Consider the following 17,129-nt stretch of genomic DNA (forward strand, 5'->3'; position numbering starts at 1 on the left):
AGTAGGTGGCCAGTGAATCGAGGAAGACCAGAAGTTCAGATGAGTCATCCTCTGCTACATAGCAGGTTCGAGTTGAGCCTGGGCTCAGGGTCTGTCTTGCAAAACAATTATGTGAGAGTTTTATAAATTTTTGATATAGTAGAAAGAAATTTCTCCACATAAGATCTTCACATTTTGGAATCAGAAGGGGGAAAAAAAAGAAAAACAAAGAGAAAAGAAAAAGAGGCAATGTGGGTATAGAGGCCAGGTACAGGGTAGTGGTGAGGGGACGTCAGTCTTGACTAGGGGTTTCTAGCTTTCCTCTTTGCCAACTCATTTTTTAATATTTGTATCTTTATTTATTTTCATTGTATATATGTTTTGCCTGCATGCCTGTCTGCCTGCCATATGCATGCCTGGTCCCTACAGAGGTCAGAAGAGGGCATCAGGTCCCCTGGAATAGGCGTTACAAGGACCTATGAGCCACTGTGTGAGTGCTGGGAATGGAACTCAGATCCTCTGCAAGAGGAGCCGGTACTCTTTACTGCTGAGTCATCTCTCCAGCCTTACCAACTGGCCTTTTTATGTGCTGGTTTTGTAAGGCTTTGCCCAAAGACATCACCTCACTTTCTTCCTTCCTCTGCTGCACAAAGTGGGAGCATTGACCTTCTGCAAACCAACTACCGGAGACTGCAGTTACAGCGTGTAGTCACCTATAGACTGGTTATAGGCTGGTTATAGACTGATTGTAGATTAGTTATAGGTTGGTTATAGGCGGGTCATAGACTGTTCACAGGCTGATTATAGGCTGGTTATAGACTGGCTATAGGCTGGTTATAGTTAGGTCACAGGCTGTTTATAGGCTGGATATAGGCTGGTAGTAGATTTTTTTTTTTAACATCTGTATCTGCTCTGTTGCTGTGCTTGGAGACTATTTTTTCTTTCTCTGACTATTTAGGGAGCAGATCCATGCAGAACTCTGGAAGATTTATTTTTTTAAATGTGAGATTTGGTCGTGGGTTTCTGACATCTGAAGAGGCATCTGGGGAAGGAAGTTGAACAGAAGAACTGCCTTCAGGTCTGACGGTAGAGTGGTTCACTTGGACAATATTCTAAAACAGGATCAACCAAGGGGTTTGCGTTCCAAGTTCTAGGCTATACTGCATGTTAAAGACAGGCCTACAGCTCTGAAGATGATGAAATCATTTTGAATGAAATGCTGACCATGGGAACGGAAGGTGCTAAGGTGTGAGATGGTCTTTTTATGTAGACTGCAGGCCAGGGCTAGGACAGTAAAGTAAGTGTGCATGTTTCACCTCTTGGCCACATGATCTAGCCTTCTGAGTGAGGGTAACTGCACCCACTGGGCTTTTATGAAGATGGCAGGCACGAGCTTGAGGTATCAGGTCCCAGTGTTGGACTCTGTGAACTGGGTTAGTGAAGCTGTGATCTCATTACCAGGGTGGCCATGAGGCTGCAGGAGAAAGTCTAGAAAGTAATCTAGGGCCAGCAAAATGGCTCAGGGGGTAAATAGGCTTGCTGCCTTGAATGACAACCTGAGTTCAATATTCTTGATCTAATGTTGTAAAGAGAGAAAAAACTCCTGAAAGTCTTTTCTTTCTGATTTCCACACATGCTCCATGACACACACATGCCTCCGCCTGGCATATGTAAACACACACACATACACACACTCATACACACACTCATACATGAATACATGAATATTAATAAAATTGAGTTATTTGAAAAAGTATAAATTATTTTTTAGGAAAAAAATCTAAAATAATTTAAAATTCATACATAAAACAATTAAGAAAGGAGGAGTTTGAAGAATTATTCCATCAGGAGGCCTCAACAGCAGAAGATTCACTTGATATCATATTACTTTTATGTCATTAAGCATGAATGTCTTACTGTTTCACAAAAGTAAGATGCCTGTGTAAGAGATTGAATGATCTTATTATATTTAAAAATGAGGAACAGGTTTTCTTTTTTTTAGATTTTATTTTCTTTATTGAGAAACTTTAAGTCTTGGATACATCAAAACCAATTTCTGGATGGGGAAAAAACAAAAACAAAACAGAACCTCCAATAGAAAAAAAAAAGTTACCATCATCTGGGCCACAACAGAACCCAGAGAACATATTCTTTTAACTGAAAATTTCTGGGTGCTTCATAATTGACCTTTTGATACAAAATGACCTATTGAATTTGCAACTTGGTTAAACTAGGAAGTCTTCAGACCTTAGCTGGATGCCAGGAGGGGTTATTTGGCTTTTTGACTCTTTTTTTCTTGTCTAAGAGGTAGCAGCAGCAACAGCGCCCACCTTCTGAGCAGCTTCTTTCTTGGCATGATGTGCCTGCAGGACTACCACAGCTTCATCCACCTTGGAACGGAGGGACCCGGGGGACTCCAGCATGTGCAGCAGCTCAGAGCTGTCAATCTCCAGCAGCATTCCTGTAAACTTTCCAGCCAGGTTTGAATGCATTGTTTGGATAAGTAGGAACAGACGCTTGTCCCAGCATCTGCTTCTGTTCCTGAGGGGTGAGGGGCGCTGCAGCCAGCATGGAGGCAGTCAGGGGCTCCTGACCCTGGACATGGACTGCAGGATGGGGGGCCTGTAGCGGCTGAATGGCAGGGTGAGGGCTGCGGACACTGGAGGCATACTTGTATGGAGCCACAGCCCTGGGGGCAGCAGCAGAAACTGTAGCACGAGGTGCAAAGTTTGGCACAGCTATAGGGACACCTCCAGACTGGCAGCTGTCAGTCAGCCCTTGCTGGGAGGCACCAGTCCCACCAAAGTCCATAGCCATGCGGTCCAAGAACTCAGACTCAGTTGGAGCCAGATGTCGAAGAGCTGGCTGAGGCCCAGACTGGCGTAGAGCACTTGGCATTCCTTGGAAGCCTTGAGGTCTCCCGCCTTGCTGCCAGTGTGGATTAGGCCTCATCTGTGCTAACTGGTTAGGCGTGTAATACTGCGGTCTTTCCTGAGCCTGTGGAACTGCAGGCACAAAGTAGCCATCGGCTGCGGGCTGGAACTGATTTAAGATGGCATTGGCAGGGAGTGCCCTCATCCCAGCACACGCTGCATGTACTGGTTAGTCAGGTGAGCCTTCCGCTCTTCCTTCCTCTGGGCCAGGGCGACGCACAGAGGCTTGGAGCACACAATGCGTCCGTTCATCTTGGTGAGAGCTTTGGTCGCCTTTTTCAGGAGAGGAGAAACAGATAAAGCCAAACCTTTGCTTCTTCCGTCTTCTAGCATCACCTTTGGACTGATGATTGATCCAAAAGGAGAAAACTCTTTCCTTAACTTCTCATTGTCAATGTTGTCATCCAAGTTCTTAATGTAGAGATTCACTCCCTGGTACCGACTAATCCCCTCCTGCTTCAGCTGCTCAAATTTCCATTTTAATTCAGCCTGACGTTCTACTTTTTTCTGTGCACGGCCTACAAATATGGCTTTCCCGCTCATTTCTTTTCCATTCATTTCTTCCACAGCCTTATTGGCATCCTCATGTTTCTCGTAACTTACAAAGCCAAAGCCTCTGGACTTCCGACTGGAGTCTCGCATCACCTTGACGCTTAGGGTCTTACCAAACTGGCTGAAGAACTCTTTGAGGTTCTCATCATCCACCTCTTCTCCAAAGTTTTTGATGTAAACACTGGTGAATTCCTTAGCCTTGGCTCCAAGCTCGGCTTCCTGCTCTTTGTGAATCTGCCCACCAACACTTTGTGATCACTAAGGAGCATGCCATTCATCTTCTCCATGGCCTTGTCAGCGGCCTCTTGGGTCTCAAAGTGGACAAAAGCATAGCCCTTAGAGCCGTTCTCATCACAGACCACCTTACAGGACAGGATGTTTCCAAAGGCAGAGAAAGTGTCATACAGTGCCTTTTTGTCTATAGATTTGTCCAGGTTCTTGATGAAGACATTTCCCACACCAGACTTTCTCAAAGAGGGATCCCTCTGAGACCACATGATACGGATTGGCTTTCCCTTAATCACGTCAAAGTTCATGGTGTCCAAGGCTCTCTCAGCATCAGCTGGTTGCTGGAAGTTGACATAGGCATAACCCAAAGAGCGGCTGGTGATCATATTGTGGCAGACCCAGATGGACAGCACAGGACCTGCAGGGCTGAACTTTTCTTTTCTTTCTTTCTTTCTTTCTTTCTTTCTTTCTTTCTTTCTTTCTTTCTTTCTTTCTTTCTTTCTTTCTTTCTTTTTTTATGACTGAAAATAATGTAGAAAACTTTATTTATGTTCCCAGCACAGAGCAAAACAAACAAAACCAGACTCTATGTAAACAAAAGAATAGCAGCTGCTGAGTAGCGGCATCTCCTTTCAATAAATTAAATGGTCGAGAACAATGCTTTAATGTTTCACAAGTTCCCCTTAAGTCTATTTTAATATTTCACTTCTGTATCACATAAGCAGACTTTTGACTTCAGTGATGTCCGAGTGCAGATCGCCCACGTATAAGGAGGCCATGGGGTAGCTGCTGGCTGCAGCATTCATCACCCCCAACTACCACCCCCCCCCCCCAGGGCTTGTTACAAGGCCTACTGCAGGACAAAAGGGGCTCCGAGGAGCTGTGGCACCAGAGATGCCAGGAGAGGCTGGAGCAGGGAGGCTCCGAGGTGGGACACTTGCACAGGACTACAAAAGCCCCAAGACAAAAGGCTCTCAAAAACAATATGACCCTCTTCTGGAGTTTGTACCCTCCAGCTGTCCTGGCTTGGAGCTTAAAAAATAAGAATTGAAGTAGGGAATCCCCTTGCAAAGGGGGCAAAATTTTTTTCAAGAGGCAGCCAGATGCTGCTCTCACAGCGGCCTTGGGAACACACATATAGGCCCCGGGCTCGGCGCCGGGAAGGGGGAAACCAAATCTTTGCGGGTGCCAGTGAAGGGCAGTGTGGACACGTGGTGCGGACAGCTGGGGCGGGGCTGCCACGTGGCGCAGAGGTGTGCAGGGGCGGGCAGGGCCTGGAGAACAGCTCACCACCAGACGGACAGACAGATGCCGACTGGACAGGCAGGCCGGAAGCTGTGAAAGTCACTCGCCCATGGGCTCCCAGCACAAGTCGCTGTCTTGTTCTCCTTTTCTTTTTTCCTTTTGTTTCCCTCTTCTTTTCTTCTTTTCTTTTTAAAGTTTTTTGAGGCTTTTTTTTTGTATTTTTTTTAAGCTTTTTCTCTTTTTGCTTCAGGCTTGCTGAACCCAAACGCAACACTGAAACCCACCTCAGTGACAAAGACAGACACTATCTTAGAGTAAAAGGCTGGAAAACAAATTTTGAAGTAAATGGTCCTAAGAAACAAGCTGGAGTAGCCATTCTAAAACCTCCAGCCCGAGAACACAGAGGGGGCAGCAACAGAAACGAGACTAGGGCATGATGGGATGGGGTGCGGGTGACGGTGACCTTACGTTCATCCTTACACAATGGCTTCCTTCCCTCAAACAAGCCACAGCTTCATCTAAGCTAGTTGGATAGTGCAATTGTCAACATATTCTCAGATCTTTGGGGAAAAAGACCGACATTCCGTCTGAGAGACATTTTCCTTGGTGTTTCAGAAAGGGACCCTCCAGGCCATCAGCTAAAGGGGCAGATGGATTGAACAGGTGGAGCAAATAAGCTGTTTTTATTACCTCTGTGGTGTGTCAGCTGAAGGACCTGAAAAGCCAGGGTCAGAGGTCACACTGTGAGGTCAACTTTTGCCATGTCTCTCCATGCCAACATAGTCCTGTTCTGCTGCTGTGAATCTGATATTGAGGCTTGTCCTTGTCCCCTCTCAATGTCAGACCTCTAGAATTGGCTGTGCCCACATCTCCACTGTCCACACAGGCATTCACTAGGAATCCAGTACAAAAGGCTGCAGGTGGCTGTAACACCAAGATGTGTTTCCATTTTGTTGTTAAAAATTCTTGATGATGAGCGTATTCTTTGGTATTTTTATCTCCCCTTGGTGAACAAACTGCATTCAAGTTAACTAGAGAGAAATGAAATAGTTCCTCATGAGAATGCCTTCAGTGAATCAAATGTTTGGGGAGTTTCTGAAAATAAGGGCTGTCAGGAGGGTAAAACACAGGAAGCTGTGAGAAGGAGGAGGATGTTGGGAGTGGTGGCCCATGCTGCAAATCCCAGTACTCAAGAGGCAGAGGCAGGCAAACTCTAAATTCAAGGCCAGTCTGGGTGTTCCAGGCCAGCTAGGACTATGTAGTATGATCCTGTCTCAAAGGAGCAAGGGAAGGGACAGAGATGGCAGATAAAGCTGATCTCCTGGGAGGTTTTAGGTGTGGAATGGACTGGACTGCACAGTGAGTAGGAATGAGTTAGTCATGCTGGATAGTCACCCTTGCACCTGCAGAGTCCTGTACCGTGGCACTACGTACCCTGCACATACCGAGACCTGGGAGAGAGCACCTGCCCCATAACATCTGTTAGCACAGATTTCCTGGATGCAGAGTGTCTTCATAGGCCCCTGAGCTGGGTGTTGCATCTCAGAGTGAAGTAGCTTTATTTTACCTCTGAGAGTGAGGTACCCAGATTAGGAACATCTCAAATCCACCACGGGGGCAAGCCTCACTTAAGACTCTCTCTGTAGGGATTAGCAGCCAATGAAACTCACTGCTATTATTGATGCTAGTGGATGACAAAATGACTCTACAGACAGGGCTTTCCAGCAGGTGTCTGCTGTTCTCTTATGTTCCTTAACTCAAAAGATGGGAGTTTGTGGCGAAAATTTATAAGGCTGCCTCTGCAGCGGGGCCCCGGAGGGGCTTCTACCGCTGTAGCGGGTCTCACATTCGGGAGGAATCTCTATGGTTCCAGCGGCCTGGAGGCCTTGGCAGTGACAGGCCCCAATAACATGAGGAAGTCCTTGGTTCTAAAAAGGTTTATTGTCATGGCGGATGATGGATGGATCTAGGCGTACCCCCCAGAACTCAGGGCAGTCCCGAGTTAAATAGGGAGGGAGAAAGGGGGAGGATTGGGGGAGGATCTAGGGGAGGATCTAGGGGAGGCATGTTTAATTTGCTCTGCCCTCTGGCCTTCATTAGTATGTAAATCCCTAGGGCCTGAGGCCTATAGCCTGGCCTATGTAATTCTTTGGAGACCGTGACTGCTTTCAGGATTCTGGGTTCTGGGGAGCGCCAAACTCCTGCCGGTTCTCATGCAGAATCCCGCCCAGAATCCGCAGAGTCTCGGGGTTCTAGGCACCTGCTCCACCATGACCCAGGATACCCTTACACAGTCCCACAGGAGTTTAACTGTTCTCTTTATGAGATACTTTTGAAAGATAGGTTTGCAATGTTTTCTGTTGCCTGAATTTCCAGTGGAAAAAAACCATTGTATTCTGAATAGAGAAAGGGAAAAGTCCTCACACAGTCTATGACTGTGATTGCCTAAACAACTAATTCAGGCAAAAAAAAAAAAAAATCCAATGATAATGTCTTAGACTGAAAATCAGAAAAAGCTTGCAGCTATGGGAGATACCATAATAAACTGCAGCTGGGCCGCATGCAAGGTCAAACATAGGATTCGAGGAGGAGGGAAGGAAGGAGTGGGTGAGGAAGAGGAGGAAGGGGATGAGGAGGAGGCACATGGCAGCAGCAGCAGCAGCAGCAGCAGCAGAGATAGAGGATGGAATAAAAAAAATGACACAAGAAAAATTTCTCTGAGATAAAAGATGAAAGACTTCCATTGAAAGATGTCATGAATACTAATTCACATAAATGAAACCGAGTACAATAGTTAGACACATCCTCAGTCAAGTGTAAGAAGCCGGGAACGGAGAACTTCTGTTAAAAGCTTCAGAGAGAATAAATCAAAGCACTTTTTATTTCCCATAAAGAAAATTATGAGCACTGTTGTCAGAAAACAAAAGAGAAGTACTTTTAAGCCCGAGGGGAATGGTTTTAAATCTGCAGCCCTTTACCAGTCAAAGTAGCAAGAGACAAGAGACAGGAAAAATATTTGCAGCCATAGAAAGACTCTAGAGGGCTGAAGTGGCTCAGTGGGAAAGAATGCCAGCTATGAAAACATGAGGACCGAAGTTCAAATCCCCTGTGTCTGTGTACAAAATGGGTATGAGTGAACATGGCTGTAACCCTAGGATTCATGGTAGAGTTAGGTAGATCCTGAGAGTTCACTGGCCAGGCAGCCCAGCCCTATAAGCAGCCAATCAGAAATGCAGGGTAAGTGAACTGAGAGGCTACAGATGGGAGGCCTACAAGTACAGACCCTGAGACCAGGTTTCCTCAGTTGTAGTTACTGATTATATTATCTTATTGGGATTTTGTGAGGGACCATGAGTTACTATATAAGAACATGTCACACACACACCGTATATTACACAGGTAACCTTTATTAACAGCACTACACAGATTAGCCTGTGGTGGCAGCCTTCATCATGACAGACAGAAGACATGGGGGTAGTTATCCTTGTCTGTGGAAGCCAGTGGGCAGGGGGAGGGTCGGTTTAAGGCAGATGTCGAGTTTTACTTTACCCTTCCTATAACTGCTATTGTGAAAATATTTCTTCAGGTCTTGAGGACATCTACCTACAGTATTGTAGATATTTCTGAAATGTGTTGTGTCATCAAGGTTATGTTGAGGAATAGAACTGATAGGTTGAAAAATACACACACACACACACACACACACATATATATATATATGAATTTATTATTTATTAGATTGGCTTGTAGAATACTGTCTGAGAAGTCCAGCAATGGCTGTCTCATAACAGATCCAAGTTTAAGTCCCCAGTGTCCCCAGTGTGAGCTTGCTTTTCTTATCATAGATCTTCATGTGTAGACATGACATAACAAGTCCATGAAGCCAGAGGGACTGCTTAAATAGGACCCCTGAGGACTCAGTTCACCATGTGGACAGATGCTGACCATCTCACACCTTGGTTCCACATCAGATTGTAGAGCTGTGACATCATCCCGGTGCAGAGATGGGCAAGAATGGCTGGAGGTGAATGTGGTCCATGCCATTTTAGAAGGACCAGGCACTAGACTTTTCATATTGAGCCTCTTAGCTTCCCTTCACTTCCACTGACGTACAGGCAGTCTGGGTCCATTCATCTTTTACACTATGGTAGAGAGGCCTCAGAAGGCACATACGCACTTGAAAGGACATATGCATACCATGTATTTTAATTAGATGTAGTATCTTAAAATCCCCACACACCTGATCATTACTGACAGGTCCTCATTTTGCCACCTGTCTTTAGGAGATAAGTGATGTTTTCCACATTGGCCAGAAATGAGGAAGGGCATGGTCAGGCTTAGTATTAGTGGACCTAGAGCCAGTCGAGGGTCACTGCTGTTATGGTTGGGAAAGATTGTTCCAAGGACATAGTTATCAATATAACAAAAGCATCTGACATCTGAGGGTGCAGCATGAGCAGTGGGATGTTGGACGTGTGCCTATGTGAACATCACATGACTAGATCCAAGAGGCCCTCTCCTATACGTATATGCCCCATGAGCATTAACATATGGTTAACATAATCTCTCTGACCTCTGATTTCCCAAGATCCTTGGGATAGAACTTTGAGGCCAGGGTAGGCAAAGACTCCCAATGATCTTCTGAGCCAGAGGGAGAGATCTAGTTCTGAATAAGAAGTGTGAAACTATGAACCAATGCTCACTCCTGGCAGGAACTGTGCCTTTTCTGTTGCTTCTTGTCTGAGGTCCATTCTTTTTTCCTTTCTCCATCCTTTTTGTTTGCTTATATTCTAGGATTTCACAATAAGTGGCTATTACATACTGGGGAATATGAGCTGCAAACAGAAAAAAAAATACGGAGCTCACTGTTGTACTGTGTTGAGGGCCAGGATAGCTCACAGCCTATTGATGCTGGCCACCTTTCCAAGGATAACTGACACACTTGATTGTGAAGGGGCTGGTAGGTGACATCTCTGTTCCCCAAGGCAATGGAAGCTCCAGCATTCTATCTAATCAAATTAACTCCTGTCTGCTCCAAGAGTCAGGTGCAATCATCTGTCAATTGGCACCTGATGAGCAAATGCAAACACTGTCAGGGTATGGAGCTAACAGGCCATGATGCGATGCTAACATTACACAGTTGTATCACAAGCCCTACTGTAAAGTACTGGGTATGGATTTTCTGTCTTGCGCTAAATCCATTTTCTTTCTCACAAAAAGGACCAGGCAGCTGTTGAGGAGAGGAGCTACATGCCTGTTTTATAGATGCTCCTGTCTCTGCAGCTCTGTTTTCCAGGTGGAAATTATGGGAATCCTAGGATCGAAGGCTGTTTTAGTTTTGTTCAGTTGCTAGGACATTTGGCCCAACTAGAAGTGACTCAGAATAGGAAAGGTTTATTTCATCTTATGCTCACAGGTAACATTTGATCACTGAGGGAAGTTGATCTTTTGAGGGTGGGAACTCAAGTAGAAACTGCTTGCTGGCTCTCCCAGTCTGACGCTCAACTAGCTTTCTTACACAGCCCAGGACTGACTTGTATCTTAGGCCTTATGGAAGCCAGGGTTAATTTTGTGGTATAGTACAGGGAGAGAGTCCATCACGGCGGGGAGGCATGGCAGCAAGTGTCAGGAGCTGAGGGCTGAGAGCTCACATTTTCAGCCATAAACATGAAGCAGAGTAGATAAATTGAAAGCAAGGAGAAACTATATATCCCAAATTCCTCCCTCAGTAACATCCTTCCTCAGCAAGATTCTACCTTCTGGAGGTCCCATAACCTCCCCAAACAGCACCACTAACTAGGGATCAAGTGTTCAAATGCACGAGTCTCTGGAAGACACTTCTCAAACATACACGAGTCTATGTGAAACATGTATAGATTGCTTCCTAGTCATTATTCCCTAAACGTTAAACCACTGAATAAAATAGTGGCATGTATGTTATGCTAGGTATGTAAAAAAAAATCTAGGGATTATTTAGATGATACTTTGAGATATGCATGAGCTATTATAGTCAGACACAGCCCTTTTATAGAAAGGCTATGAGCATCCACAGATTTTGCTCTCTGTGAGGGTTTGCTCTCTACATTCAATCCCTATGAAGACTAAGGGAGGATTATAGAGTCCATGTTTATCTCCCATTGTCACAGCTCCTTTTCCTGCTCTGCTTATCAAAACCGTGGCTGTATCAGCATCTTTACCACCAGCACTCCTGGAGAGATGGCTTTCATTCTCCTACACTGCTGCCAATGTCAGCAGAATCTGGAAGACTCATGGCCAAACCAAGGGCACATCCTCTTATCCCCACAGAGGCTGCTGAAGCAACTTTTCCATTTCTCACTCAAATATTCATAGCTTTTATGTTATCCTGGGACTCTTCAGGTTGATCAGGGCTGGGAGAAGTAGTCATTAGGGCTAATTTCCATTATCAACTTGATGGATCTGAGGAGACAAGCATCTGTGTAAACCTGGGATGAATTATCTAGATTAGGTTAATTGAAGAAGGGAATACTGCCCACCATGGGCAGCATCATCCCATAGGCTGATGTCCTGGACTGAATACAAAGGAGAAAGCAAGCTGAGTATTCATCTATCTCTGTTTCCTTACTGCAGATGCAGTGTGGCCCTCTTCCTCAAGCTCCAGCCACCTTGGCTCCCCCATCATGATGTATACACTCAAGCTGCAAGCCCTAAATAAACCTTTCCTTCCTTAAATTGCTTCTTGTCACAGCAATGAAACAGAGAGAGGGGAGCATTGCTCTGTAGCTAGAGTCTTCCTTGCCAGTCCCTGGCAATGGCCATTTTCTGCGGACTCAGTTTGAGGATTTTGCAAGTTTCTTATGATGAATTCTTTGCTACATTCTCATTGGTTCTCCTGCTACTGGGAGGGTGCCTCACCAGATTTTGGCCAAGCCCAGGGACATCAAAGCCTCATGTCCAAACTAGGATCCCAGTCGTTTAAGGATTTTTCCCCATCTTGTTTCCCTATAACAGAGGGTAAAGCTAAGACAGCCCGATAGAGGTTTGATGATTCAAAAAGTATTAAAGCAGGGAAAGAAGATGAGGAACTGCCCTTGAGGAGGCGTGAAGTGTCTCATCATGCTCAGGGCCAACTGAGCCCATCACACACCTTGGTGGGTCTGTGGCAAGAATCAACTGCCCTGACTACCAGGGTCATCTGGAATATGTTTGGATGACATTAAGACAGAAGGAACAGTCTGAAGGCAATATCATACAACTCACGTCTGGACAAACTGGAAAGAAAGGAAGTAGGGCTGTAGCTTCTGGGTGGCCAGTGAGTCATGACTGGAGAGGAAGCCAGAAGAGAATGAGGGAAGGGTGGCACCTCTGTCGTGTAGTTTAATGAGGTAGCTTCCAGAGCTCTCTGTACCACTAACTTTCCATGTTTCTACCTAGACTCTTAGAGGAAACTTTACTGCTCTAATGAAGGTGCCACATGGCTGCACACGACTGCTTTTTAATGGGCTTACTTTCTAACCTGCACATCCGGAAGAGACGGAAATAAATCCCTCTGTGTTCCATCCGCTCCGGCACTCCAGGAGGAAAAGCAGTGACAGAAAGCTGGGAGACGGATTGGAAATCTTTCTTACTCTGTGGCAGAGAATGATGATGGAGTTGAGATAAATAATTAGCAGAGACTGTCTGCGTAACCATGGTAACTCACACATGAAGGGAAAGAAATGCACTTGGGGTTCTTTGTGAGTATGGGAATGTGACAGGGTTTAGACTCCTCAAAACTTTGCAGCTTTGCCTGCATGGCTGATTACTGCATCTCCCTCCTTGTGAAAAATCCCAACTTTTATTTTATCCACAGTGCTCATCCACTCAGGTTTTTTTTTCAGAAGTAAAGCTGATTATAGAAATTTTATTCTTCACCTTTGCTTAATTCTCTTTATTAAAGATTACAGAAAAATCTCATCACTGTAGACCAGTTACTCTAAAACCCCCTTGTACACAAGCATTGCAGTTGGACCCTGCATTTCTCAGTTCTGCATCTGTGCATTCAGCCAGCTGAGTATTGAATACATTGGAGGAACGCATCTGTGCTGAACGTTGGACCTTTCCTTGTTGCCATTTGTTAAAGCTACAGCACAGCAACTGTTTGCACAGTATGAAGTGAGGTGAGTAATGTGGAGATGCTTCAAAGTCCAGGGAGGGCATGCAGGCTTCATGCAGACCCTTGCCCATTTTGTTATATTATTTGTTATTATTTTCTACTTATATCTATGCATATGCCTGTGTGTGTGTGGGGGGGGTACTGTGCATATGACCATGTGTGCCCATGAAGACCACAAGAGGGGATTATTTCCCTTGTTGTTTATTCCCCTGGAGCTGGAATAACAGGCAGTTGAGAGTTATCCAATGTGGGTGCTATGAAAGAAACTCAGGTCATTTGGGAGAGCAGCAAATGCTTTTAATGATGGAAGCATCCCTCCCTCTATCCCACTTTGGCATTTTATATCAGGTGTGGGTGTATTCTGTATCCTGAGGTATCCTGGAAGACCACGCTCAAGCTGGAATACCAGATCATGGCTATAACAAGCTTCCTCCTTCAGAATTTCACTGATAACAGACTAAGAGCCAGACCAAAGCTTACCTCTGTGCACTCTGAAGAAGGAGCCACAAAAATATTCATTTTCATAATCAAACTGGGTTCTGAAGAGAGCACTCCATCAGGGAAAATGCTTGCTGTATAGTCAGGAGAACCCATGTTCCATCTCGGGAACTCACCTAGAAAAGCTGAGTGCTCTAGTGCATGCTTAGGATTTCGACATTGGGAGGCAGAGACAAGCAAACCCCTGAAGTTCACTGGCCAATCAGCTTAGCCTAGTTGCCAAGTTAGAGGCAAGCAAGAGGCACTGTCTTAAGAGAGGTGTCAGACACTCAGGAATGACACCCAGGATTGACTACTGGCCAGCATTTGTCTGTACATGCATCCCATCCCACCAACTGCTCTAATTATGACCACAAGTGGACTGCTGGTCTACCTAATGATTGAATCATTGAGCATATTTAGTTTTTAAGACATTGCCCCTGAAAAAGAAATTCTAAAGAATTTTTAAATCTTAAATTTTTAATCTCTTCTACGAAACAAGCAGAGAAACCTGTAAGTTATTAGCTCCCTTAGGAGGGGTCACCTTTCTTTCTGCTATAAAAGGCAGTGGTACTTCATTCTAGAAAAGAGTTTGCAAATTTTATATTTCATTTTAATGCAACTTGCTCCTCTGACAGTCCATAGGGTTCATCTTTCATCATTCGTGTATCTCAGGCTAGCATCTGAGGATGGCCTTCATCCTTCCTCTTCTGGGTTACAGGGATACAGTACCATGTCTGGTGTATGCAGGCTTTGTGCATGCTAGGCCAGCACCCTACCAGCTAAGCTGTACCCTTAGTCTTTGCGGTCAGTTGTCATTGGAGTTGCTGACTTGTAACCCTCCACTGGGGCCTGATGTCACTGTGGACCTGTCCTGACCCTTTTCCTGCTGGACTGCTATGTTCAGTGCTCTGGCCCACTTGTCTCTGCTTTCAGTCCTAAGAATGAGAGGCATCTGGAAAGGGATTAGAGGTAGGAGGATAAGAGCAGAGCATTTATCCCATTGGGCATCCTTTGAGGATGCAGTTGTGGTCCCAACTAAAAGCCGCTCTTCAGGGTGAGCTGTCTGTCAGCATGTCTTGCCTTGAAGAAGCTGGCAATTGCCTCTTCACTTGTTCCCAGGGTTCATGGCAGACACAGACCACACTAGCCTGGGAGCTGAGCCTTCCAACCAGGTCTCTTGTACAGTTAGTTCCTTTATAGGTTGCTATCCCCAGGTTTCTCAAAATTTACTTTTCTGGTTTTGATGGGAACTCTGACTGTTACAGTCTCCTTATATTTTTCAACCTAAAGAAACAACACAGATGGATGTTTCTGTACCGAAGAAGGAATGAGGTAGTAGCATTTTCTGTGAAGACTCCTGTGTTTCTGTTATTCAAAATTGTCAAAGTAGTTTGCTTCTTATTACTAAATTTGAATCATAGAGAGCCAGTATGATTCCTAAATAATAATAATAATAATCTGTGCCTAGAAAACGAAAAGATTGCAAAAGGAATGGCTCATAGTGATTTAGTGAACTGTCAGGTTTCCATTTCATAAATAACAAAACAGGAATTAGGAGCATGCCAGAACACATTAGCTCTCACACATAAATAAAAGAGATTTTATTAGAGTTGGTGAATTGTGCATCCTTAATTCACATTGTCATTTGTGACACTTCGCTGTATATCCTTGGGGGCTTTCAAGTCCCTCTGCTTCACTTCAGCAAGACAAACAGAGAGTGAGGCCTAATAGGGCTATAGTTATGAGGCAATAAATCTCATTTTTTCATGTTTCATAGAGTCGTGTTTGGCTCTTCTTCCTTCTGATTCTTAGCTTTGTCAACTTGACTCAGCCTAGAGACATTTGAGAGAAGAACCTTGACGAAGGCATTTCTGAGATCAGGCCTATGGGCATGTCTTGATTGTTAATTAAAGCAAGAGGGACGAGCCTACTGTGGGCAGCACCATTCCCTGGACAAATGGTCCTGGCTTGTATAAGAAAGCTAGCTAAGCATGAACCTCTGAGTATGTCAACAAGTAGTGTTACTCCATGGTTTCTGCTTCATGTTCCTTCCCTGACATCCCTCAGTAATAGATTGTGACTTGGAAGTGTAAGCAGAATGAGACATTTTTTTTCTCTTAGTTATTTTTTGGTCAGTGGTTTGTATGTTTGTTTGTTTGTTTGTCAGAGTAACAGAATGGAAATCGGAACACCCTGACACACCAAGTCAGACTTTTAGTGAAAATGAGATATTCTATCTCTTTCTGCCCACCTCTCTGACTCCTCCCTTTCTCTCTTCTCTTGGTGTAGAGAAGTGAAAAGATGAAAAGTGTGTTTTTAAGGTTTCAAGGTCAGAATAAAGGGAATTTAGTTGGTGGTTTGGGTTCCCTTTGATCCTTACTTAGCTCTTGGCCAAAGGAAGCTTCTAGGCCAGTTCTGTTGCAGAGATGGTCAAGGACATGATTGTGTCACACTGGCAAAGTCTCAAAGTATTGGGTACAGCTTAGAGCCCACAAAACAAGGTCAATCTCTATGTTTCCATACATGTGAAATCCAGTTAGAAGATGAGACCAACACACTGAACTTCAGGGAACAACAACGTTCAACTGGGACCAATGTGAAAGGAGGAGAAAGAGCAGAGTCTCTGAAGAGATCTACACAAATCATACCCGGGTCACAGAGGGATCTTACATCAAAGATGTGTGTAGGGAAAGTCCCCTGTATGCTTCAAGACTCCCAGCCTAAATTCTGGGGCATCCCAAGTTCTCTCCAAAAGTTCTAATTAATGCATACATTTGTGTTGGTGCACATGTGTGAGGGTGTCTGCAGAAGACAGAAGAAGGTGTCTGAGGCCCTGAAGCTGAAGTTATAGATGGTTGTAAACCATCCAATATGGGTGCTGGGAACTGAACTTTGGTCCTCTGCAGGAGCACCAAGCACTGCTAACTTCCAAGCCTTCCCAGCTCCCATCTCAAACTCTTGACCAGGGTGTTCCCTTCTCTTCAGGGCTGAATGGCCTTCAGGAACCTCCCACTCAGTAGGTTTGCCATTGGCAGCCTGTGTCCTTGCTGCACCACACTGGAAACTCTCCACTTGCCTTCTTATTTGATTCCACTTTAAAGCCCTTGTGTGCTAGGTGATACTGTGATAGGAACAGCATTGCACAGAGTGCATGTGCTGCTCTGCCTAACCTGGTGCTTCCCTGGAAGGAGGTTTTTGGGGTGCAGGTACCTTGACTAACCACAGAGGAAGGGCATGAGTTCTCATGAACCACCCAGATACCCTTATGGGATGAGTAGTCCACATTCAGGAGTGATACTGCAACACTCTTTCATGATGCTATCCAAGTCCCATGCTAACCCTTCCCACCTCAAGACCACTGGCTTAGTCCTGGCTCAGTGTTGTATCAACTAATTCTTCATAATAGCTCTTTCTTTTAAAAACAGGAGGTCGATCATGGGTCTCACACATGGAAAGAAAGCATTCTACCAAGGAGCTCTACTGCAGCCATATATTTACTTTTTACTTTGAGACAAAGCATCACCAAGTTGCTTGGGCTAGTCTTGAACTTGGAGTCTTCTTGCCTTAGCCTTCCACTA

At 44.9% G+C, this 17,129-nt stretch overlaps 1 pseudogene; it reads right to left on the bottom strand.

Annotated features, from left to right (window-relative positions):
* Window positions 1-2,279: 2,279 nt before the first annotated feature.
* LOC114627057 lies at window positions 2,280-4,498 on the bottom strand (annotated as a pseudogene).
* Window positions 4,499-17,129: the final 12,631 nt, after the last annotated feature.

This window comes from Grammomys surdaster, unplaced genomic scaffold (assembly GCF_004785775.1).
Source record: "Grammomys surdaster isolate TR1022 unplaced genomic scaffold, NIH_TR_1.0 242, whole genome shotgun sequence".
NCBI lineage: Eukaryota > Metazoa > Chordata > Mammalia > Rodentia > Muridae > Grammomys > Grammomys surdaster.